The sequence below is a fragment of the Caretta caretta genome, chromosome 1 (assembly GCF_965140235.1).
Source record: "Caretta caretta isolate rCarCar2 chromosome 1, rCarCar1.hap1, whole genome shotgun sequence".
NCBI classification, from domain to species: Eukaryota; Metazoa; Chordata; order Testudines; family Cheloniidae; genus Caretta; species Caretta caretta.
Genome location: NC_134206.1, coordinates 168,448,544 through 168,475,836, shown reverse-complemented (window position 1 = coordinate 168,475,836; position 27,293 = coordinate 168,448,544). Strand labels below are relative to the sequence as shown.

The following is a 27,293-nucleotide window of genomic DNA, read 5'->3' as shown; positions in this document are numbered from 1 at the left end:
TTTTCAGCTTGGCAATCCCTTATTCCAAGTCAAACACATTCACAGCTCTCCTACAGTGATAATAAAAGGAAAAGTTAAAAAAAAAAAAAAAAAACCAGCTGCTACATCTGACCTCTCAAACTGTGAAGGATTTGGCCACCGTGAGGCAATTCTGGAAATTTCATTTTCTTTGCCTTAGATCTGTAATAAAATGTTCAGTGCCTCACAGCTCCATAGATTGCCTTTTGCAACGCCCTCTGGGAAACAGTTCACCAGCTGAGAAACACTCTTCAAGGCCAAACAGACGGGTCACTCATCACAGGGGAGGAATTTAATAAAAAGTTATGTGTCAATTGTTATTGCCTCCCAGGGAATCACAGGCAGAATGGAGCTAGGAGTAGGAAGCATCCTGAGTATATTCTGGGGGATTTGAGGACAATGTTAAGGCCAGGGAGGCTTGGGAATGCTCTCTTGATTGCATCCTCACTTATAAAAAAAACATTTGCAAATGGCATTAGGCTCGTAGGCAAGTCAATATAGAAAAAGAACCAATCCCAAGGGACACAGAATGATTGAGAGATCAGGAATCTCTATTTCTTCCTATTCAACTTTACCATATTTTTTTCTAGATACAGTATGAAGTGAGCTGTAGCTCACGAAAGCTCATGCTCAAATAAATTGGTTAGTCTCTAAGGTGCCACAAGTACTCCTTTTCTTCTTTCAGTATGCACTCACTGGAGTTCCTCCTCTTTCTTTATTCATTGTTTTCACTGATTATCCACTGAAACTGGGAGCACCTTTTAAAACATTTTCTTTTGACTATTGTCAAAATCTAGCATATTACAAAGTACTATGAAGACTCATGGAGTGAGGGGTAAGCCTGGGATTCACAGAGGAGCCTAGAGGCACATAAATACTACAAGCACTACAGTGGCACAGCCGTGGTGCTGCGGCTACACTGCTGTAGTGTAGACACTTGCTACAGTGACAGAAGGAGTTTTTCTGTCACTGTAGTAAATCCCCACCTGCACCCCACCTGAACAATGGTAGCTAGGTTGATGGAAGAATTCTTCCCTTGACCTAGCTGTGTCTACAGTCAGGGTAGGACAACCTGACTACATTGCATAAAGTGTGACATTTTTCACAGCCCTGAGCAATGTAGCTAGGTTGACCTAAGTTTTAGGAGTAGACCAGGCCTAAGCAAGGTAGGTACCTAGGTTTCCAGTGAAATTCAGTGGGAGCTCCCTTAGGTTCCTTTGCAAAACCCAGCCTAAATCAATATTTATAGATGATTACAAAGACACTCTCAATCATAGTAAAGGTCATATGATCAGTCTTTGCCTCTTTCAGCTCTGCCACTCAAGCCCCAACCTCTTCACCTTGGCCTAATGCCACATCTCTACATTCCTTTCCAATATTTCCTTCTGTATATCTAGCCACCATCTTAAATTCAAAATGATAAAATGCAACTTTGTGGGCCAAATTCTGGCTTTATTTTAGTAGTTGGTCTCATTGCCAATCAAAGCCATGTGGACCTGTCCTCATGTCCTACTGTTCCTCCAGAGTGAATAAGTAAAATATTTTTATCATTTCTGTCAGACTTAAAAGCATTTGTTTTGCTCCATAGATCTTGTATTTATAGTTATGAATGTGTCCTCAGTTACACCTAGTAACTGTCTTCCTGTTCAATAGGGTCACCCTACAGAATATGACACTTCATCTATCCTTCCAAACTCTTGCCTCTCCTGCCTTTTCCATCACCATCAACAGCTCCTTGCATCACCCAGGCTTGTGGTCTTGGTATCATCTCAATAGACCTCGCCAAAAAGTTTTGGACAAGAAGTCTTCACTGAAAAAATGGCTTTCAAAAAAGGTTTTCATTTTTTGTGGGAAATTGCATCTCTTAATTATTGAAAAGGCTATCAAAATGTAAGATACAATTTTGGGGAAATAATTCCCCAAAATTCACAAATTTTTTTTATAAAAAAGATGAAAATGGGTTTGTTTCAGACACTGAAAATAAAAATTTTGAACTTTTTTTGTTGTGCAAAAATAGGTTTTTGTTTTTGGACAAACTCTACCTGTTAGCAGCCTCTGCTCTCCTCCTCTCTCTATATTCATGTGAAGTCCTGTCACTACTTCCTCCTCGCCTCAAAACTCTATTCTCTCCTATCCACTCTTCCCATGGTGAAATCCTGATCTCTGGCTTAGTGATCTTTTGCCTTAGTTAGTACACCCCTTCCTCCCCACACTCCCTGCCATGGCTCCTCACTTCCCTCAACTCTCCTTGCTCCCCTCCTCTCTCCTTGCTCCCCTCCATTCTATTCAAAATGCCACTATATCATTCTCCCTGAACTTCATTCCCTAGCTTTCCCCGCAGCTTCTACATAGAATATCAGCATCTTATCCTCACTTCAATGCCCTCCACCCTCACTTCTTCACGTCCTGCTAACCTTTTCTCCTCAAGCCCCTCTTCTAAATGTCACCTTTGCAGTCTTTCCTCATTCTCGTGCCTTCTTTCATGCTGTTCCTCACACTTGGCATTATCTCTCCCTTCTGATGAATCAGCCCCTCCCCTTTCAAGTATCTTCTTAAAACTTTTCTCCCACAAAGCCTTTCAGTGATGACCAATACAAGCTTTCTGTACCCACTTTTATGGGTGAGAACAGTTTTTTTCTAAGTCTGAAACAGACTGTAAGCCCAAGGACCACATCATCTTATATATCAGTCACTAGGGAGCTTTTTGCCAGACAACATGAGCACTCCCCAATGCCATAATATGGAAAACATGCACAACAGCTAGCAGAGTGACAGCACAAAATAAAACAGACTCAAATATTTTAAGTTCTTCTCTACATCTGTGTGCTTTCAATATTGATATATATACACAAACAACAAAAGAGTATCACAGTATGAAGCTAAATATACATACATTCTGGTATAAATGTAAAAAGATCTGTTTATAGCAACTCTAAAATACAGTGGTCAAATTCCACTACAGTCAGATATATTCCATTTCAGTTCTCAGTTTATGTTGAGGAATCCCAGGTACCCAAAATAAATTGTAATACTGTACTTTGGGCTTGTGCTCCCCTTCTCTACCCCTCCCCACTTTTCAAGACTATATAAAGACAATGTCTGAGTTTCCAGGCAAGCTGATAACTGCATAATAGCTGTGGCTGCATCACAAATTGTACAAAAACAGATTAAAGGCTTAATGTTGATTTTCTTTTAAGGCCTTATCCAAAGTCCATTGAAGTCTGTGAGACTCTTTCCACTGGCTTCAAATCGGGCCCCTAATTGGTTTTGATCCATAAAAAGCATCCAACACAAAGGGTGTCAGCCTGATCTCATCTTACAGTGCTGTAAATCAGGAGTAATGCCAATGAAGCTCTAAAACTGGAGTGAGATCAGAACAAGGCCTGGGCATATATTGCACAATATTACACAACACACATTTCTTACTGATCATGGTCAACACTGAGATACTCCTATGCTACAGAATGGCCAAATAACATCATGAGAAAAGAGGTACACACGGTATATAGGATCAAACCTTACAATTGGCTATTACCACCTTACAGGCTGCTATATAATAAATATACTGGAATGACCTGCTTTAAATAACCTTTTCAGATACATTTCTTACTTAGGTATATATAATGATTTAATGTCTTCAGTGAGGGTTGGAGTGGGGCTAACATACTTCCAATGTAGCAGTTTCTGTGCCTCATACAACAATGATCTCCATAATCTTATCTTTGTGCTTCACCATTATTTAATTTAAAAAAAAAACAAAAAACCTCATCTCTGAGGTAGTTCTTTGGAATTAAGAAAATTTAAAAAACTGGAGTGAAAATACTTGGATGTCCTTGGCGTATCAGCGGGACAGTGGTGAAGCTCCCCAATGAGACAGGTTCCACTGTAGAAAGGCCATTGATTGTTGAAAGTGGTGATTGCTATTGAGAGAGAGAGAGACGATCTCAACAAGATCGTCAGATCATGACACTTCATTGCTCGAGCAGAGAATGTGCTGATGTTGTTACTAGCATTGTGCAACAATGTGCAATGAAAAAAAAAGTATCTTAGTACAAAACCCACCAAAACCCCCTAGCATTCTAGAAAGGGAGTTCTTTCTGAAAGTGTTTGAATTATAGCACTGCACAACCTTCCATTTGAACAAATGTAATAAAAGTTGTATGCCACAAAAATGTACATTCATTTGGAAGCAAAGATATGACTGATGCTTGTACCTATCTGGCTTCCAAACTTACAGTATGCCTCAGTATATTAGCAAATGCCATTGTGTCACAAAGAAGGTTAGGAAAGACAAAGCAGTTTTATAAGCCAAATACCTTTTTTTTCCTTTTAATTCAATAGGATTAAAGTTTTCTCCTTTTATGCCTAGAGACAAAGGGTAAAATCTCTGGTTGGTGTACTCTGGTGCAATTCCATTGTTTAGTGGAACTGCACAAATTTGCCCCAGCAAAGAACTTGGCCCAAATTGATTTGAAGCATCCCAATGTGTCATACAGTTTGTACACCACTTCCTTTGTACTAAAAGGATATGATGGAAATTATTTCCATATTGTGGCCATGGGGAGAAGAGGAAAGCAAAAAATTACCTTTAAAACTTACGGAAAGAAGAAGTTCAAGATTTTTTGGTTTATTTTGTGCAAACTTTAAGCTGAAATAATCACAATCGACTTCTGATAACTAGAAAGAATCATTTGAAAAAGTGAGGAACTGGCATTGCTGATTTTAAATTTACAAGAAACTGGATGGCTGTTTGTTGTGCAATGAATATTTTGATAGGTGCACATACAGTTGATCACTAATGCTAAGGCTTACATCTATTGATTATAGGGTCCAGGGGGAAAAGAAATTCATAGGATAGAGAACCAAGCATTTTTCCATAGATTAAGTGTATTTAAAGTTGTAAATGTTTTACTTACAGTGCTTTTAGCTTCACATAAAATCAGTATGTGAGTTTATAGGAATTTCCTTTGTAATGTTCTTTGAAATCTACAGATGAACAATGCAATGTGAGAGCTAAGTATTAATATTATTTATCCATAGAACAGGCAGGGGCAAAGACAACCTTTTCATAGGGGACAGAGTAACAAAATGCCATCTGTTGAATATCATGTTAATCAGTAATATTGTGCCAGGACTAAATGTATCCACTTTTATTTGAATTTCTGTTCCAGGACACAGTATTTCCTTTAGTTATTAATACAATCCTTCCGGGGGGGAGGGGGGGAGGGGGGCAGGGTTGTCTAACCCCATGACAGGTATAGCCTAGGTAGAGGCATTGCCCCACAAATCGTACTTCTCTTCTGATCCAGAGAGACTAACCCTACAGCAAGATGGTAACTGGGTCCCCAAGCCCATTTGTGATCTCTGTGGAGACTGCGTGCTGGATTTGAACTGGCTACCTGCAGCAGAAGTGAAAGACTCCATATTCTATTACCCTATTATTCTATCCTGTCTGCTTTCCAGATGATTATATTATAAATTTTGTTGTGCTTTATAAATAACAGTTATTTAGAGGTTTTGGAATTTAGCTATATTCAATAGGTGTCATTTTGGTCTCCCTCTAATTGCTCCTGTCAAAACTCTCAAATATAAAAGATCAAAAAAAATACAAAATATGCTAACTACTACATATATTTTCCCCACACTGTTAATTTGTGTCTACTACACTATGCGTACTTCGGCAGATTTAGATATTTTGTTCAGTTTAGAGATTATAATATGATATTGCCACATTAAATAGGTTTGCTTGGAACATAGACAAATTTAGCAACAATGTAGTTGTCCCACATTTAAATACAAAATATCATACAAATAAAACGGATCCCATTAGGGCCAATAATAAAATATCTTTAACCTCTCCTCTCTCTCTTACCCCCACCCATATTTTCTACAAAATAATATATTACATTGTGATATTGTACATAGGTCTCCATTGACATCAGCGGGACTTATGCACATTTTTATCCACTTTGCTGAATCAGGACCTTATTCTATACACATCAAATCTAATTAGCATCAGTGGGAATTCTCAAAAGCAGTGGAATCAAAAGCAGTACATGGATAAAGTATCTTGACAAGTAGTATAGGAAATTTTTCATAGGAAATTTCTCCAAAAAGTGTGTTTTTTCTCCCAAAAATTCCCATATAAATATTGGGGGGGGGCAGTAGGGGGCCTGTCATAAATATAAAGGGAAGGGTAAACCCCTTTGAAATCCCTCTTGGCCAGGGGAAAGCTCCTCTCACCTGTAAAGGGTTAAGAAGCTAAAGGTAACCTCGCTGGCACCTGACCAAAATGACCAATGAGGAGACAAGATATTTTCAAAAGCTGGGAGGAGGGAGAGAAACAAAGGGTCTGTGTGTCTGTCTTTATTCTGTCTTTGTCGGGGATAGACCAGGAATGGAGTCTTAGAACTTTTAGTAAGTAATCTAGCTAGGTATGTGTTAGATTATGATTTCTTTAAATGGCTGAGAAAAGAATTGTGCTGAATAGAATAACTATTTCTGTCTGTGTATCTTTTTTGTAACTTAAGGTTTTGCCTAGAGGGGTTCTCTATGTTTTGGAATCTAATTACCCTGTAAGATATCTACCATCCTGATTTTACAGGGGGGGAATTCTTTATTTCTATTTACTTCTATTTTTATTAAAAGTCTTCTTGTAAGAAAACTGAATGCTTTTTCATTGTTCTCAGATCCAAGGGTCTGGATCTGTAGTAACCCAGGCAAATTGGTGAGGCTTTTTACCAAACCTTGTCCAGGAAGTGGGGTGCAAGGTTTTGGGAAGTATTTTGGGGGGAAAGATGTTTCCAAACAGCTCTTCCCCAGTAACCAGTATCTGTTTGGTGGTGGTAGCGGCCAATCCAAGGACAAAGGGTGGAATATTTTGTACCTTGGGGAAGTTTTGACCTAAGCTGGTAAAGGTAAGCTTAGGAGGTTTTTCATGCAGGTCCCCACATCTGTACCCTAGAGTTCAGAGTGGGGGAGGAACCTTGACAGCGCCTCTGAGAAAAAACAAACAAAAACCCTGAAATAATATTTGTTTTTTAAAATCACTCAGTTAAAAAAAATCTGGCTTTTGTGAACAGTTTTGTTTTTCAAAAACAAAGATTTTACAGAATTTTACACATTATGTCCATTTTTGGTCAAATTTTACATGAACATTTTCATTGAAAAGCCATTTTTCATTGGAAAAAAAAAAAACATTTCAACCAGCTCTTTAGGAAAGGTAAGATGAGTTCAGACACAACTAGAGAAAAATAATCCCTGTGGGGGGGAATTAAATATGCAATGCATATTAACTGCTTTATAATACCACCCAGCTCCCCAGCTGGAAATCTCATAGCCCTTTTAAATGTAGTTGTAGGCCTCCATTGAATTATGGTGCAGTGTTGTAGCTGTAATATAGTTGAGGTTGAGTGGCAGTTTCTGTTTAACACCAATTTTTAAACGTTTTACATGAGCTCTCTGTTACATGAATTACAGCATAAGGACCATCTACGCCAGGCCTAAGTTATCATCATCACTGGATCCTACATGTCCCCATATAAACCTGCATAAAAACTGGAGTGACACAGCAGTTAATCATGTCCAAAATATTGTTGAATATGTTGTAATCTTTTTCTAAAATAATTCATACATCATTTAAAAGCATACACATCTCTAGACAATCATAATTTTGGTTCAACATGTAACATTTGTACTAAATTCTAGAGATGTATAAGCTATTGTAGATATAGCTAGCTATAGAACATTTTAAATAATAGACTATCACAGCACCATGTTTTTTTCAAAACTGAAGAAGATTTTTGTTCAGACTCCAATATTTCTGGGCAAAATACTTTGCAGAGGCATTCCATTAACGTCAACTCTGTCAACTCCAGCAGAAAAGACACTGTTTATAGAATGATGACATACAGTTCAGAAACACTGTGCTATATATTTGCTTATAGTAGCCTGTTATGCATTTTTAAAAAAAACAGTTTAACAAATTATTCTAAAGAGTTCTTTATCTATTCTAGGTACCTATTTTGGAAAGCTAACAAACAAATTAATGTTAATCTGCAGGTTACAAAGCTCTGAGTTGCCTTGCTATGAGCCTGATCCAAAGCCCACTGAAGCCAAAAGCCCATAGAACCTAAATATTGTATTGCAGAATGGCATTAAAAATCCTTTTTTGCCTTTCCTTTCCCTCTGTGGTTTGTGTTTAAATTGGATGAACATCAATGCTGTGAAATTTCAGTAAAACCTAAATTCAGATTCCATCTATCAGAGCCAGACTAATTGCATTTGTGACCCTTAACCGTAGCAAGTTGTGCCTGAGAAACATGACACTGGTGGCCCAGGTAACTTCTGCCTTAGGGGGATAACTTGAAGGCATTCCAACATCTGCTGTTGTAAGTTGTTGCTTTTATTTCCTGTGAGATTGCCAATTCTCTGGTTTTTGCCATTGTGTGGTATCTCACTACATTGCCAATTGCCCCACAGCCATTCCACCTAGCTTCCCTGCATTCTTTGTAGCGAGAAAATGAGAAATATGCACCGTTTCTTAAGAAATCAGTGACTTGCTATGCATTTGTCCTTTGTATTGTTTGCCTCAGCCACAGGCAATATGGAGAGGTCTTGACCATAGATGCTGTGGACTCTATTAGAAAAGGTAAACCAGTTTTCATTAGCTGAGTCATTTTTAGAGGGTTTTGAGTTTTTTTAAGTGTATAATTCTTATACTGTTCCTTTTTTTTTTTTTTTTTAAACATGGTACACAATGAGTTCACAGTGATGGGCATTATTTAGTGAAGGGCTCAAGCATGCCTTAAAGGCAGAGATGTGGATTTTGCTTCAACTCATGTAGATCATATTAAAGTTAACACCTCAAGCCCTAGTAGATGGGGCACAGTCAACGATCTTAAGGGTACTGCTATATTGCCTGCCTAGTAGGGTGACCAGACAGCAAGTGTGAAAAATCAGGACGGGGGGGAGGGAGAGTAACAGGAGTCTACATAAGACAAAGCCCCAAATATTGGTACTGTCCCTATAAAATTGAGACATCTGGTCACCCTACTGCCTAGTGAGGTTAAAACAGTTCTGTCACTAATAGACTGGCTTTCTATTGGGTAATGCATTCAAAGAAATGCTGGTGTGTAAATCAAACCCTGGCCTTAGGGAAGCCTTTGTCCCATTCCAAGAAAGATCTTTAAATCTATAACTGTTACACTACCTTAGTTGTCCATTAAGGATTGAGAAGCCTGAAGTGATGTCTGTATTATCCAGAAAGATTTGGAGGTGTTTTTGTTTTAAGCAGAGATGGACTGAACCCTCACCCCAGCTCTCAACACATCTTAAATTGGGGGAAGGCATCAAAATCTGTACTTGAATTTTGAGAACTGGAACAATTAGTCTCAATTTTCTAAAGGTGGCTCTTCTTGGCCAACATGACATAAGCTGGTTGGTTTTAGATTTTAAGCTCCCTGGGGCATGGATCAGGTCTTGCTGTATATTTGTGAAGAGCCAAGTGTACTGACAGTGCTCAGTAAATGAATATATTCATCTTCTATAATAACCTTCCAGCTGGTAATGTTACCAACATCAGCATTAACAAAATATGTATCTCTGAACATTTGCGAGTACAAGTTCCCAGAAATCAGCCAAAATAATAAATGGAGATACCTAGCTTGTTCAAGTACTATCTAATTACACAAATATTTGTTTTTTAAAAAACAGAATGATCTCATTATATTCACAAGTATGTGAAGAAATATACACTTCACTTTATCCTATTTCAGGTGGTTAGCTGTCATCAGTCCATACATCCTATGTAATTTAACTGGCATCAGTGCCATATTTGGAAGCTCACCTGTTTAGCATTTCTGCAACTGTCTCTAAGAAAAGAAATGTTCCTGTAAATGCCTCCTGTGACAAATTTAGATCCAGCTCTGAGTCCCACTTTCTGCTATGTGGGGAACATTTGTGCTTTTCATCTACAGGAAATGTATACCTTCTGAACTGCATTTGTTTGCCATGTTGACATTAGGGAAGAAAAAAAGAAGGGAGATCATGCCTTCAAAATACAGAGTCCTTGGACATCTAAAAGTTATTCTTCTGAGTTCATATATGTTTTGAGGCATCTTCCCTCAAATACAGTAAGTGCCTAGAAAGTAGGTACCTTTGATTCAAACCATATGCTCTAACTCCTAGCTGCTTGTATGATCTCATCCCCCAACCCTCATATGCAGTGGTGCATTGTGCAATCCTCCCTTCATTTTCAGTCTTGTCTTGCTTTATAGTGGAAATAATTTGAATGGTATTTTCCATAACACGCAAATATAAATAAATCTCACATTCTGTACCTATAATTGTATTTCACTTCAATGTGTTTCTAGAGCTGCATCCAAAAAACAGATAAATACACATTCAGTTAACTGTAGATAATTGAACTCCATGCATGCACTGAACAGTGTGTTGTATTTTTTGTTCATTAATTCTTTATAATCATGTCTAATTGTATTTGTTACTCAGGCACCGATTGTCAAACTGGCAGACTTAAGTTTTATGTAGCAGCTGGTGAAGGTCTCCACTCTGAGTAGGTGAGTGCGGATATTGTCCGAATAAAAGCAGAATTTAATTCAAATGTATTAAATCTTGGCATTTATGGCTTTTAAACTATGCTACTTTTATAGGTATTAATTCTCAGCATTAATTCTGTCTTAATTAGTTCTGTCTGGCAATTCCTTTCATATTTGCTAAGTAGAGTGGGTATTTCAAACACAGATTTCCACTTTCTTCACCAATGGTGAAATTCACACCTATATGAAGGGCAAGCATGAAGCCCATGCTCCCTGACTTAACTACCTAAACCTACAAAACAAAGATTGAGTGGAATTTAAGTGGTGTATATAGGTCTTGTGCAGGATCTCTAAAGATTTAGGGGTGAAATTCATCCCAATTCTCTACTGGTCTGGTCCAAATGATGAATCACAGTGAAAGCAAGCTTTTTAAATACAAGGAACAGATAACATTTATATTGCTGTGTAGCTCCCAGCATCCTTGCATTGAAAGGAAAATGATTCCCAGGCTGACATAAGAAGGTTGTTAAACCTGCTGTGTATTTTATATGGTCTCTTAAAATCCTCCCTGGTCCAGCATAAAAGTCTATTTGAGCGATCCTAGGTAACTGAAGTGGACAGCTCAAACCTCCTTATTAATAAATTCACTAGCATCATTGTGCTCAATGTTCAGGAAGTGATTGTGTTGCCAGGGGATCTTTTTTTTTATATGGCTAATGAAGTATTTGCCTGCTGGGACAACAACACTACATAAGGAGGCAGAAGATGCAATTTTCAGCAGCATTTTTCCTTTATGGTTTGATCCTGTACCACTGAAGCCAACAGGAATCTTTTTATTGATTTCAATGGTGCAGTATAAAGCCCTTGTGGATTGTCTACAGAAATGGTGCCTAGACAAACTAGTAATATCAACTTAGCTAGTGTAGTACACTAGCTCAGGAAAATTAACTCCTTGGAAGAATTTGCAAGCTTGGTACTCAGGATCAACTCCCTTAGTTTTATATAATTACTGGTAGTGAAGCGTGACAGTAATTGTTCATTCCATGAGGGAGGCAAGCTGCCACTAGCCTTTTGTCAACTGCTTTGCTTAGAGCTAAGTTGTGTACTCACATTTGTCTGATGCCTACTGAAGTCAACGTACATCCAAAAATACAATATTGTAACTGTGTATTTGTTTTACAATTGCACCAAAAGGCCTCAACTGAGATCTGGGCCCCATCATGCCAGGTGCCACATAATAGACAGTTTCTGACACAAAACTTAGTCCCCTTTTGTCTATCTTGACTATTTAGGCTCCACTCCTGCAATTCATGGCACATGGGCACACTGCTCTACTCCTGTGCAGACAAAGGTGTGTGGCTGCACATAGCAAATTGCAGGATCAGGGCACAAGACTGTGCCTCAAAAAGCTTACAATGGGACCACAATTTCTGTTGGTGCTCTAGGCTCTACATGGTACAAATAAGAATTAATTAGGAAAGACCATTTCATAGAAGGAACCTCAACATTTGCATGACTCTTCCCATTTAGATCAAGAGATGCCCCCTTAAAAAAAAAATTGACAAATGTCCAAAACATGCTGCCCTATGAGGCCTGGTCCTGTGAAATGCTGAGTGCTGTTGCAAGGTAGAGAGCACCTTAATTTCCTTGACGTCAAAGGATGTGGAGGCTGCTCAGCAATTTACTATATCAGACCTTTACAGATTTGTATGCTTTGAAAAACTGCATTGAACTCTTGGTGAGGGAAGTGTGACTGTTAATTATTAAAATCAGCAGTATGTGGTGAGGATTTGAAAGCCAGACATTACTCTTGGAATCTTTAAACAACCAGTAATTAGATTTCCAGGTCTAACTGGCTCTTTGTTGGGAGCCTCACTTATAGTGAATCTAACCAATGAGCAATCTGATGTAGTCCCGGAAAGCCAACTGCATGAACATGGAAGATTTAGACTATTCTGATAAATACTTTAGAACAAATTCAAAAGAAGTTTGCAAACAGGCATTGAGTAGCAAATTTTAAAATCCCCTGTATAATCTCTCCTGTTGATATCTTCTCCATGTGTCTGAACTGCAAATCCGCCAAATAGCTTTTTAAAACTCTAGCAGCTCTGAAAGAAAATCAAAACACACTTCTGAACTGGATTGAGTGCAGAGTTAAAATTCTTGGCCAGGAAATACATCACTTAAAAAGAAAGCAAGTCCAGGAAAAAAAAGTCATGGAAAACATTGAGGGCAGTCACATGGCAATGCTACAGGTTAGCAAATGTAGTATTTTTACCAGATAAGATGACAGTCAAGCATCGCAGAGCAGATCACCCTCATTTTCTTATCAGGGCTCTCTTTCTCCTCTCTTCTCTCCCCCTCCCCGAATGAAAGTGTTTTATATTAAGTAAACTCACTGTCCCAAACTGAACTGAAACTATTCCCAAACCAGGCCCTTATCAGGGTTGCATGCTCAGCAGCCAGAGAGCAACATTGACTTGTGCATTGTACAAATGAGAGAGGTGAGTGTTTTTGTTTTAAAAAAAAAAAAACAACCCTAGGCGGCTGTTGTGCCTCAATCCACGATAAGGATTTGTAAGTACTTTTGTCTACAATACACAGTTAAAAGAAAAATAGCTCCAAGAGATCCATTACTGCACATGACTCCTGCAGCCACAAACTCTACATTCCTACCCTTAAAAAGTATAACCTCAAGATAGACCAGCAAGAAGAACCAGAAAAGTACACATGTCCCAAGTACCTTTCCCTTCCTTTCCAAGTAATTTTCAGGTTGTTTTGTTTTTACATTGTAGAGTGTATTCTGTATGATTTAATGTCATTTATTCACTATGGACCATATTGGTGGGTTCAAAGCAGTGGAAATTCTGCGTCAGTGGGCTAAAAAGAGTTGGTGAGAAAGGAAGGAAAGACAACAGGGCATTGTTCTTCACTACAATACTGCAGAAACCCCTATACAGACAGGATGAGGATCTCTGTGTTTAGGGGAAGGATGTATCTAGGTAGGGGGTGCAGAGCTGGGGTCAGTCATTCTATGTGGCATCACTCCTGGCAAGCCAGGAGAACTTCTGAAATCTGGGAATCTTTCCATTCACTTTAATGGGGGCTGGATCAGGCCCTAAGTTCCCAAGGGAATTAACACTGTCATTTTCAGCATCGTCTCATGCTCCACACCTTTCAGATCCCTCAGAGAGGGATAATGTACAAACATTCATGGGGAGTCTGTGCAAGGAATGGTGTAAAGGAGCTGACCTATGGCAGATATCCCATAGATATGTCCCACTATGGGATCACAGGCAGACTTTTACAAGTAACTCCTGCAGATTTCTCAATGGTACAGGTTAAAAGTGCTCTAGGAATGTATTTTAGTGTCTTGTACGCTGCTCTGAGCACCTCAGTAGGTGGAGGGGAGGGTCTGGTGCACATTTCAGTCTCTATCCCAAAACTTGATTTATGTGCTTGACTTCCGGGATCAGGCAGTTTCAGCACCCTCAATCACCTAGTGAGGAGGAGGAGGAATAGCAGAGCATGCTGAGTGAGTGGTGACCAGGGTGGGTCACAGGAGAATCTGGGCTTGCTAGGAGAATGTAAGTTGGTTCTATTTTGATCCTGTAATGTAAGAGGAAAGCCTAACTTAACTTGTAGTGAAAAGCCAGCTTGGATAAGAATATAATTCTTTTCCCCTCTCTAATACTTTGTTCCAATTGATAAATAAAAATACTTTGTCTTAAGGTGGCTTTTGATCACTATATCACTGCTACCAGCTTCCACAAGGGAGGAAATGCAGATGCTTGAAACCCAGTCAGAGCTGCAGGGTGATATGCAGTTGGTACACAGAGGGCAGCATAACCAGACCCAGCTCTAAGACTGAAAGAATCACTGGGATCCACCCCAAGACCCATAAGGGCAAGTGGCATATTACCTGACCCAGTGCACTCAGAAGGAGGACAGAGTAGCAGCTAGCCCCATAACTGTGACAGAGCTAAAGAACTGTGTGAACCTGAACAGTTTAATTTAGCAGCAATAGAATATGAACTGTGGTTATAGCCTGCAGTGGGTCAGGCTCTTGGTTCTAAACAGTCAGGCCTGGTGACTGGAGGTAGTTAAGAACAGATATCAAGGCTCAAAGCCACACAGAGTCAGGACTGAGCCGAGGCCAGTGCTGAAACCAGGGTCTGGGGACAAGCTGTGAGTTAGAACTGGGATCAGAGTCCATAGACAAGCCACATCAGGATCATAGGATCCAGAAGCAAGTGTAAGTTTGAAGCTGGGCTGGAGTCAGTCCAAGGGCCTGGGAGTCAGGAGCAAGTCAGGAACACAGCATGGACAAGACTGAAGTGGACTGGAACAAAGCTAGGGCAGGAACTGAGGCAGGATCCAGGGTAGGCTGTAACACCAAGATGCAATAGGAGGAATCCTAGTGACTGGTTCACAGGATCACTCACAGCTCTAGCAGTAGGAGTGAGATACCTGTGCCTGGGGGTCCTTCCCCATGGATATGCTACTACAATGTGCCAGGCTCCCTTGGCAGAATGTAGCTGAGCAAGCAGCCCTGGTCCAGCAGCGGGTTTGCCTCACACAGTGGTTCAGCCTCACATTCCCTCAGCTTTGCTTTAGGTTTGGGGTTCAAATGAATCCCCAAAAATCTTCAAGTGCAGGTCAGCCAAAATCAAATGTCTAGTTTTGAATAAAAACCTGAATGACCAGGTTTCTGCATAGCTTTCTACCAACAAGGATAAATCAGCTCTGAGTCACTGAAAATTTGCTTGGTTTACAGTGTAACCTGGTTTCAGAGTAGCAGCCTTGTTAGTCTGTATTCGCAAAAAGAAAAGGAGTACTTGGGGCACCTTAGAGACTAACAAATTTATTTGAGCATAAGCTTTTGTGAGCTACAGCTCACTCATTGGATGCATTCAGTTCACCTAGGTTCACCAAAACTTTCATCAGCCTCTGCAAACCATCTGTTGAACCAAGTGTTGGGATTGTGAGAAATCTTGTTCCAGGTTTCATTTAATGGAAGAGGACATATAATTCCCTTTTATATTAAAATATTCTTATTTTGCTGTTAACTTGAAGAGATATAAAGGAGACATTTACATACATAACGGGTTTACAAAGCAAATTACTATCTAGAAAACAAAGAATGGTACATAAACATACTAACCATATAACTCCAGAAACAAGGACTAAATAACATCAACAACTATTTTATCTTTCAGGCAACATGAGATTCTTTTCTCTATTTGCTAATCCACTCTGACCATTATGCTATTCACAGCAATATTTAAACCAGATGCAGACTGCCATTTTTTGTTAGTCTACTGTGCTTTGCTATTGGAGCTGCTTTCAAAAAGAATTGTGGGGGCAATACATTTAAGGATCAGATATCACCCACTTGCTATAACACAAAAGTCTCTCAGGTTGCTCAGGGTGTCACCACACAGTATCAAATTAAGTCTGGAGTGTTTTTCGAGGCTGCGGGCAATTATAAATATACTCAAATGATGATTCTGAACAATGTTGCCAGAGCGATACTTAGAATTTACAGTATTGAAGGGCTTGTCACATTCTCAGAAAGTCAATTCCTGCACCTCTGATCAAAGGAGTGACTCAGATTAAATGGTTCTGCTGAAGCCCATGACTGCTCTCCAGGGGTCAAAACCTAATGCCAGCAACCAGCTTGAGAAGCTAATGTGAGCACTGGGCAGATGTATGGAGCAACAAAGGAAGGCATCATACTTTGTGAGGGCAGAGCAACTGAGGAGCCATTCCACAGAGTAGCCTTATGTACCCTCACTTCAGGGTGGATGGCTGGAGGGCTCATGCAAAGATAGATCCTCGATCCCACCTCCAGCCTATCCCAAGCCTCACCACTCCTTCCCCTTGTGTGCTGCCATCTATACAACATCCTGAGGAGCTTGGCTCTGCACTGCACTAGAGGTGGCAGCCTGCCATATGACACCCCATCCAAATCCTACCTATCCTTGCACAGGAGAACTGCAACAGTTTAATTATCATGGGACTCCCTATGGTTGCAGAGAAGAGGCAGGATTTGCCCCTGGATGCCTATCTTGTGAGAGTCCTGCCCTTGAATTTGTAAGTAGAGGGTCCTACTGACGAAAGCTGGTATGAATGTTTATGCTGAACATCTCAAAGAACAATGATCTAGACTTTTAGCAGACTGATTCTGAGCACCTAAACAAACGAAGCACCAAGCCATTAACCACCTGTTGACTGAAGCTGCACGGTTTGACATGGGAAACCTGTATTTGCTGTATTTTTAACAATAGCACAATTCCAAAATCACAGTTAAACATTTATGCAACTGCATTATTTCCATTTGCATGTGAACATAACTGCATTCTTCACATTTAATGCAGCGTGGAAGCTGACCTCTTGTGACCTCTCTCAAAGGACTCAGCTGTTGTTCTACCAAAAAATACTTCGCTTTGTACATTTCCTGGAAAAAAAATGAGGGAACAGGACAGATTGAGCAAGAAGCAAAACGCAAGCTTTCCATGAAGCATTGCGCACATTTGTAAGGTGTAGTGACAGCTGAATGGAATATTTATGTGCAGCATCATCTTAGTATAAAAAGTGAGGTGAACTCACATTTATGTAGACTGTTCTACCTAGAATTTACTCAGTACATCCAGAGCCAGTGATCCTAATACACACTAGAGTTTGTAGACCTTAGGTACTGAACACACACATAGAGAATCGTAGGACTGGAAGGGGCCTTGAGAGGTCATCTAGTCCAGTCCCCTGCACTCATGGCAGGATTAAGTATTATCTAGACCATTCCTGACAGGTGTTTGTCTAACCTAGTCTTAAAAATCTCCAACAATAGCGATTCCACCACCTCCCTAGGCAATTTATTCCAGTACTTAACCACCCTGACAGGAAGTTTTTCCTAATGTCCAACCTAAACCATCCTTGCTGCAATTTTAAGCCAATTGCTTCTTGTCTTATCCTCAGAGGTTAAGGAGAACAATTTTTCACCCTCCTCCTTGTAACCTTTTACATATTTGAAAACTGTTAATCATGGTCCCCCTCAGTCTTCTCTTCGCCAGACTAAACAAATACTATTTTTCAATCTTTCCTCATAAGTCATGCTTTCTAGATTTTTAATCAACTCTCTCTTCTAAAGAAAACAAAACATTCTTTACACTCTTGTGAGTTACCCAAAGACATAGAAATAGAGATTTTAAATATATAATATAATACAATGAGAATTGTTACTGTGGTGCACTGGAACATATTGACTATTTAAATAAAAACACACACATACATAAACAGTACCCAAAAAGAAAGTACTGCGTGTTTTTTTCGATACCACACTCACTAACCTATTTACTTCTCTACCATCGAATAGCTCAGCTGGACTGAGATACCAGCTGATGGCCTGAAGCCAGTCTAAAGGTACTACATTTTCTCTTTAAAAAGTTTGTCTATCATGCACGGATGCAATATGTCACTGGTGATGACACAATGGATCACAAACACATTATTTTGTATCTGAAACAAAATACACGTTTCTATGAAATAGCCAGGCTTTCCAAGAGCTTCTTTTCAATTCCTTGTGGATTGGTCCGATACATAGATAGCTTGCTTCCTGCTCATCTTTATCCATTATATGTATGAATTGCTCCAACAATTGCTGCTTCTGGACCTGTCAGCAGTATGGGGCCTTGCTGAAAGCAAGACATTGTCTCCAAGAGAAAGAGTATCCTGTTCTATAAAGACAGAAAAACTCTGCTCTGTTGTATTTCAGGGCTTGTATCATTAACAAATGCTTATGTTACAGCTGTCAGAGACAAACTCCTTCCTAATATAATTCCACTGAGTTCAATACAAGCATAAATTTGGCCTTCTGCTTCTCAGGGAGGCCATTTTGCAACTTACATTCTAATTTATAAAGTATTTCCTATGTAACATTATAAATATTGGAGTCATGTCTAAAGGCAGCCAGTTTGGGCCTCTTTGTGCTTGGTGCTGAACAAACTTTAATAAAGGGCAGTCCCTGCCCTTGAATGGGAGTTTACAAATATTGGATTGCCTGTTCCAAGTGGAGGCAACTGTTTCTTGTGTGGGGGGACAAAGTTCACCCATGCTGGGGCCAGCGTGAGAAAAGCACAATTGCTGCCACAAGCCCTTCCAGTGCACGGGGCTTGCTCGGTGAATATGGGTGGCCCTCGCTCTTCCCCAGAGCAAACATGGAAAGAGTAACTTCAGCTCCCCAGGCAGACAGCCTTGGCCTGCTACACAAGGACATACATGAGGCGGATCCTGGCACCATCTTTGCCGCTGTCACGCGTTCATTGACTTGCTAGGCACAATCTGGCCCAGCAAGATACGTCACAAGAAGAAGAAACGCAAACTCTGATAAGCTTCACATCTGCACATTTCCAGGGCAATGTGAATGATTTCTAAACAAGTGTATTTAGATAAACTGTACTCATCCTTCACATTTATGTACTTCTTCTAGGTTTTATTTTTCTCCAATAAGCAGGATTTTTTTTCATTTGAATTAAATTTGTCATTGAGTAGAGTCAATGAGGTTCTTGAAAAATAATGGATGAGCCATTAACAGGACTCATCCCTAACATTATTTTAAAAATAATTCATATGTATATAGTTGGTCAGGCCATATACATTATGGGTGAAATTCACTTCTGTGCAGAGGGTCATAACAAGGTCTATACACCAAAACACTTAAGTGCCATTTAAGCGCTATTGTGGAGGATTAAGGGGTATTTTACTAACGCTTAGACCTTGTGTTGCCTGCATTAGATGAAGCATATGCAGTTCTAGTATATGGAGTTGCACCAGCTAACACTAGCAGTGAATTTGGTCCTCTGTCTTTACTAATGTGCTCTGACTTTCAAGTAAAAACAAAATTCCCAGAAGCTATTGTATCAATGTAATGTGCCTAATATGGGAGTAGTTTTGTAAACATTTGTGAGCAGGGCTCAATCCCGTGTTTGTAGTAGTCCATTGAAAAGCACAGTTATGATGCAGAGAAATGATTATGGATTTTTTGCATACTTTAGAAGCTACAGAATGCTGAACACAGATGTCTGCAATCATAGCTTTCTTGCCCAGACTGCTAAACATCCATGACTTACTGTATTCTTAGCCCGAGAGAGTTAACAAAAGCCCAATTTACACTAGTTTCATAAAACTGCTTCTGCCAAGATTGTCAGTCATCTGAATGCCAATGCAAAAGAAAACACTGATGATTGGGAGGCATTTTAAGGTGTGAGAAAGGGAATAAAAAAATGAACCTGATGATTTTCACGTCTATAAAACAAGATGTTCTGCTTGTTCTCCGTGCACCTGCAGCATTCTACTAGCAGAGTTTAAACAAAACAGAGCACTTGATCCTCAGCTAGTTTAAATTGGCATAGATCATTGAAGTCAATGGAGCTACCTTGATTTACACTAGCTGAGGATCTTGACCAGATGATGTAAATCAAACTAAACTTTTTTTGTATAATAATCTGATGATTTTGCTTGCATACACTAGACTGAAATACCAATACTTAGATGAACAAATCAAACCCACATAATCTTTCCTGCTTACATATTGTGAGTTGGTGGTCTGCATTGTTCAGATTTTTAAGCAATTAAGATGGGATTTCCTTTGGCATCAACATTTTTCTTGTCTGGTTTCAAATAACTATTTACTTTAGATTAATATTGTAGTAGACAGAAAAAGTGATTCAGAAAATTAAGTGATTTTTGCCATTTAGTTTATTTTAGCTTGGGCTTTGTGTATGCCATAAGGGAAAGTATTAACCTATTAAATACAAGTGCTATCATAGAATCATAGAATATCAGGGTTGGAAGGGACCCCAGAAGGTCATCTAGTCCAACCCCCTGCTCGAAGCAGGACCAATTCCCACTTAAATCATCCCAGCCAGGGCTTTGTCAAGCCTGACCTTAAAAACCTCTAAGGAAGGAGATTCTACCACCTCCCTAGGTAACGCATTCCAGTGTTTCACCACCCTCGTAGTGAAAAAGTTTTTCCTAATATCCAATCTAAACCTCCCCCACTGCAACTTGAGACCATCCTCATGCATGTGACCACTGCACAGGTCAGCACTCAAAAGTCAGCAGATGCCCCCAAAAAGTGGGGTTGAAAGAAAAGGGAGAGAGACCTCTTCATACTATGTACACTGAGAGGACTCCCCTACAGACACCATGCTCCCCTTGAACTGGTAGGGAAAATAGCAAATATTTTCCATGGGAAAATCTTTAGATAAGAAATTAGAAAAAATTATCCACTTTTCAAAAACTAAAAATGGTTGTTTTGTGTTTTTGGTCAAAAAACAGGAAAGAAAAATATTTTCCATGACAATTTTCATTTCCAAACCAAGGCCATTTGTCTTTGGGGAGGAAAAAAAATTTTCCTTAAAGATGTCAGTCCATTCTAATTTCTTCTTTCCCCACAAGGAAGGAAGGATGGCTGCCTCCACAGCACCATCCTTTATCTCTCTGGATTGACAAAATCCATCTGTTCCACACCCGAGTCCAGTGCTCGCCTCTACGTAGGCTCTTTCACAGGGGTTTTCTTGGTGCTAGTCTCTGGCCCTGTCTGTGCCATCGTAAGTTCCTTCTCTGGAGCCAGGGGAGGTCCATCCACTGCAGCTCTATTCCACAGAGATCAGATGTCCCTTGCCAGGCCTGGCTTCTAACCAGTCTATGGGAGGCCTCCTGACTGAGGCCAGGCCCTCTTGGGTGACTACCAACTGCAGCCATCCACAAGCTCCCCTCTCTTACAAGCACCTATTATAGGTTCCCCCAGAGAATTCACCCTCTAGACTCCCTGCTCAGCTCTCGAGGCAGGGGTGGGCAAACTTTTTGGTCCAAGGGCCACATCTGGGTATGAAAATTGCATGGTGGGCCATAAATGCTCACGAAATTGGGGGTCGAGGTGCAGGGGGGGTGAGGGCTGGGTATGAGGGTGAGGGGGTGCAGGAGGGTGCTCCGGCCTGGGATTGAGGGGTTTGGAGGGTAGGAGGGGGATCAGGGCTGGGGCAGAGGCACAGGAGGGGGTCAGAGGTGCAGGCTTCAGATGGTGCTTCCTCAAGCAGCTCCCGGAAGCAGTGGTATGTCCCCCCTCCAGCTCCTATGCGAAGGCATGGCCAGGCAGCTCTGTGCACTGCCCTGTCCACAGATGCTGCCTCTGTAGCTCCCATTGGCAGCAGTTGCCAGCCAATGGGAGCTGCAGAGGCAGTGTTGGAGCCCCCTGGCTGCCCCTACACATAGGAGGGACATGCCACTGCTTCCAGGAGCCGCATGGATCCCCAGCATGTGCGGAGAGGGGCAAGCCCCTGACCCTGCTCCCTGGCTGGAGTGAGGCAAGCTCTAGACCCCACTCCCTAGCTAGAGCTTGAGGGCCGGATTAAAATGTCTGAAGGGCCAGAAGCAACCCTTGGGCTGTAGTTTGCCCACCCCTGCTCTGGGAGCTCCTGTCCACAGGAGCTTCCTGTCCTTTATTAAATCCAGGTGATTTTACTAATAAATCATCTGGGGAAGACAAATACACCCAAGTTAAGGTCTTCATAAGGTAGTTACAGGCAGATTGAGCCTTAACTCCCCATAAAGGGCAGCGGCCCCATGACAAGTAGCATCAAGGCTGAGTAAACCAATACATTTATTCCTCTGTTCCAAAATCTAGTTGGTCCGCTGGAATAGGTCAACAAGAATATTTATCTGAAAATTCTAGGAGGACAGCTAAATCAGAGCATTCTAAAAATATTACACACTCCCCTACGAAAAACCCAAGGTAAATGAGGGTTCTGTGCCCATTTACAGAGACATAAATTGCTGTAATTAAGCACCTTGATTCCTATAAAGCTGCTGAAGTGATACTAAATGGCAATACTGCTCTGCAGGATCACTGGTTATTTGTTATTACCAAATCTCAGGGAAGTGGCCACTGAACTGTTTGCACAATAAAAAATTTTCTATGATCAGTGTGACAACAAAATTGAGCAGCTTTCTGGCAAAACAGAGCAAAACTGTGTACGGAGAAAAGCAAACAATCCACTAGTCAAATCATGCAAAAGATATGTATGTAAGTGCCCCTCCAGAGAGTAGGTGAGCTGTTCTAATGAGGTGCAGTTTTGAAATACAAAGTTTTCTAAGATGGGTGGAAATGGAAAATTGTTCCATTTGCAGCTGTTCAGGCAGCGAGACGATAAGACCACTTTATACCAAATGACCGGAGCATATTTCAGTTTCTTTCCAGCTTCAGCTGATAATTGCAACTAGTTTGCAGTGTTGCTCATGACAACTGTTGGTATATGAGATTTGTAAATGGTCCCACTGAGTACTCTTCTAAGCATGCATTATCACCCAGATAACCTCCTTATATTTTACCTGTGTATTTCCTTAACCTAGTATGTATGCTTTACATATAAAACGATTTTTCCTAATCCCCACTGTATATTTTTACTGCAAACTCTCCTCTTCACAAAGACCACCTATATATTCCCAACGACACTTTCCTAAGGTGTTTCTTGAAGGAAAAGTTCTGTTTACTTTCTGTACGTCTGCAAGCATACGTGGAAAAACCAGACTGGAAAAACCAGGAAGAAAGCCCACTACTGTACAGGTAAAATTCAAAAATGCACAGGGGAAAACTGGCACAATGCAGAGATTCAAAACTGTATTAATCATTATCTCATTAGTAAAGCTATAAATGTGAGGGATTGGGATTGGAGAGCTCTGAAGATTGGGAATGCAAATATGACTTAACTCCCTAAAATCATAGCTTTGAATCCAGGACTGGTCAGTACTCACCAGAAGTCATCTATGGTTATTTGGTAACCTATGTTTAGCAAATTAGTGGCCACAACCAAGGACTGGCTCGGCATCCCTAGCAGTGGTCTCAAATACAAGGTGATGGCACATTGATGAGGCAATGTAAGAAGTTTGTACCACTGTGGCCCAGGCTGTACCTGTTTTATGGACAAAGATTTCACACTCAACAACAATCAGGGTCCTTTCACAAATAGGCACTTTAAAAAAATACAGAAGTAATTTAATAGTTGCATTTTCATAATTAATTAGGTCTGCACAGATACTAATTACTATCACACAGGTCAGACGAGCTTAAAATGAAGTCATTGTTTTGTGTTTAATAGACAGGCTCCAAACATAAAAGCTAACTATACCTCAGTATATACAGATAAATATACATACTTAATTTAGACATAGCTGATTTAATAGGTCTGTGGTGTTCATATGGCCTCCATTACCATAGGATCTTAGGCCTGGATCCACAAAGGGACTTCGGAGAAGGAGGAGGCAGCTTAAATAGTCCCTGAGCCAGACTGAAAGAATGAACATGACTCTGTAGCTTGTTGATTAGGGGACAGAGATGGGAGACTTGCATTCCAGTCCTGCTGTTCCAATGACTCTTTAGTTACCCAAAGTAGAACATCTTCAACAGAAGAGCTTGAGTAAGCCCCACATAAGACTATCCCATAGATCAGTTATTAGGACACTCACCTGAGAGGTAGGAGAGCCCCTGTTCATATCCTTTTTCTCCTTCATGCAGAGGGGGAAGTTTATCTTGGGTCTCCGACATACTGGGTGAGTGTTCTAACCAGTGAGCTAATAGTTATAAGGGAGCCATCTCTTCCTCTAGCCATTTTGTGTGAAGTTATGCACCTGCCAAACTCCTTCTCACAAGAAGCAGCTTAGGCACCAAAGCTGTCTGACTCCAGAAGAGGGGTTCCCGACTGTCAACTTTCACAAAGACAGGCACCTCCCTACAGCATCCCCCACTGGCTAGCTTAGACAGCTTCCTCCCTAGCATGCTGGCTTTTGTGGATCTCATTCTTCGACATAGGTCTTTCCCCATTCATTGTATTTGGGAGCCTAGGCATTACAAAGTTGAAGTCCCTTTGTGGAACTAAGCCAAAGTGACTGGCCCAGGGTCACACAGGAAGCCTGTAGTAGAACAGGTGATTGAATCCAGGTGTCCCAAGTCTCAGGCTACTGTCCTGACCAGAGGACTGTACTTTCTCTTCCTCCTATAATGAGGAGAGGAGATGCAGAAATCTACTAATCTCTAGTTAACCTCAGGACTGCCTTTTCCCAAACCACGCAATGCAGGCTTCCACTCCAGAAAAATCCTTTCAACATGGCAAAAGTGACTTTCGTGAGCACCATTTACAATCAAACTCTGTGGTTTCTTGGAGGCATATTTGGCACTGCATATTGCATTTTAATAAGTATTCTCAATAAACACCTCAGGAAACTGAGCGCCAATTATTAATGATGCAACATCATTGAAAGTTTATGGGGTGAATATATACTCCAGTAAGGTACTTATTTTTTCTTTGGCTGCAAAATTCAAACATAAGCAATAGGTAATATACTAAAACTATTAGGAATATCTTATGTCTACCTCACACACGTATGGAAAAAAACACAAGATTTTCCAGTACTGACCCAAGTAGCAGCTGTTTTTCAAAAAAAGTAAGATTTCTCCCTCTCTCCTAGAGGTACTCTGTTAGGGGTAAAACCATTGTTTGAAGTACTCTTTTTCCTTCATATTTGTCAGATCTACAACAATCTCTAACTAGATTCATTCCATGTGGCAAAAATATTAGTAGCTTCATTTTATTTATAGGGATTTTGTTTTTTAAATTGCATCCTGGGCACCCATTCTGCAAATATTGATGCATGTGAGCAATATTATTGAGTGGGACTAAGGTATGTAAGCGTTTGTAGGGCTGGGGCCTAGATTTCCCCTAGTTAGCTCTTGTAAGGCTAGATTTAGATGTGGAACATCTTGAGGAGTTTTAGGGAATGAAGCAACAAGACGCCCTTTGTGCCACTGAAAATGTCTCCCTTTGTGGTCTATTAAAGAAACCATATTGGCTTTGCACAAAAAATAAAAAGTAAATACAAATCTTCAAAACCCTGGAAGTGTGATCGGTGATGTTACAAAGAGTTAGTTTTAAAAGAAAATAGCGGTTTAAATCTCAACACTAGACTAAATATTGTGAGCTAGTATAATTCAGTATTTTTGCCTAAAAATCTTAATGTGGAGATGACTGAGGGCGAGTTCCACTCCAGCACAAGCAATGCAGTGAACATACAAAACCAGCTAAAGTCTTAATGTTTCATCATATACAATAATAATAAAATGTTAACTTTCCAGTAACTTACATAACTACCAAAAAATACATTGCACGACTTCTGAACCAATTTCTGTGATGAAAGAGGTTTCACGTCTCACTAAAAACTAGCTATTTGTAGTCCTCTACTGCCATCTACAGTACTTTCACAGTGGTATGCAAGGCTTTTTGGATGTATACTATTCTAGCAAAGATATTAAACCTAGCAGCCTTCCCAACAATGGAAGCCTATGGACAGCTAACAGAATTTGATTATATTACAAACCAAACTATCCTCCTTTCCATTCTGTTTTCTTCTCATTTTTATCTCTATTGTATCTGCTGATAGAGTAGAAATCTTGAACCCTGTGCCCTAGTATTGTGGTATTTTAGGTTTTTTTTTTTTTTAAACATAGAATTAAGGGGAAATGTTGAGGTAGTTTAAAAACTGTAAAAAATAATTAAGAGCTATATCTCTCTTAGAGTGCTGGTTTTCTGTATGTCACCATAGTTACAGCAGTAAAACTTAAGTTTAACATAATATCCCCTAAAATTTAGGGCTAGAGAAGGATGAACAAGTTCTTCTGTTCTCTTTTACACAATAGCTGTCTGGAATTCTAGATATGTACTTTAAGTATCCAATACTTTGTTACAAAGGAGTTGCTGATTTCCTATTTGTTTAAAGAAAAAGTTCTAATGTTTGTTCTTAGGTTCACAAGCTTTTTGTAGGGTACAGAAACAATCTGCTAAAATCATATTGTACTACAATGTTTATATAAAACTGCCATGCTTACATTGTAGGCTCTTTTATGATGCCATTGACCCTATTGTCCCCAAATTTTGTAGAGCAGATGCATGTCTGAGGGTTAGCATGGTGCTTGCAAAGACAGAGTCAGGCATCTCATGGGCCAAACTCTGAAGTGGCACAGTTATTTTGTTCCCAGTCAGAAAGAAAGTACGGAATTAAGAGAAAAGAGATAGGAAAAAAGGTGAAATGGGAAGAATACAAGTGTATTAAAAGTGGCAAGGTAAATGCCAGAATACTCATGGAGACATCCTGTGCTGGAATAATTGGCTTCAATGGAGCTACAGCCACTTACCCCAGCTGACGGTCAGACCCATTCTTCTAAACCTGGAATTCATATCTTTTCTGAAAGGGAGAAATAAAAGGAGGCGTATGATCCTTCTTAGCTGACCAGTTAATCCACATGGTGACTGGTTCTGTAGAATTCTCAGACTGTGGTGTAGAATGTAGATCAGTCAGCAGCACTCACCGCTCTTAAGTCAGATTTTGCCGAGTGCCTAGCAGAAGGCCTGACAGTTCTGTGCATCCAGTCTCTCCATTGCTGGCATGCCGCGTGTCAGTCATTATGCATTTGGCAATTTCCACTTACACCAGTGAGCGCTATGAAATAATTTCTTGTACCCTATGTACTGTTCCATCCAAAGTAATCCTTCATGCAAATACTGACATACTCTACAGTCCTCATCCAAAGTGCTGAAATATCACTATTATAAAATACAGTATTTGAGACAATGTAGTAATTTATGTGTTTTTTTATAAATAAGGAAGGGG

The 27,293-nt window shown here is 40.1% G+C and overlaps 1 long non-coding RNA gene across 1 annotated transcript in view; it reads right to left on the bottom strand.

The window, feature by feature from the left end:
- Positions 1-26,999, bottom strand: part of LOC142073442 (uncharacterized) — a 71,882-nt gene extending 44,883 nt beyond the window's left edge. The window contains exon 1 of the long non-coding RNA XR_012670346.1: positions 26,818-26,999. This is a non-coding gene — a long non-coding RNA (uncharacterized LOC142073442). The remainder of the gene's footprint in view (positions 1-26,817) is intronic.
- Between the last annotated feature and the right edge of the window lie 294 nt (positions 27,000-27,293).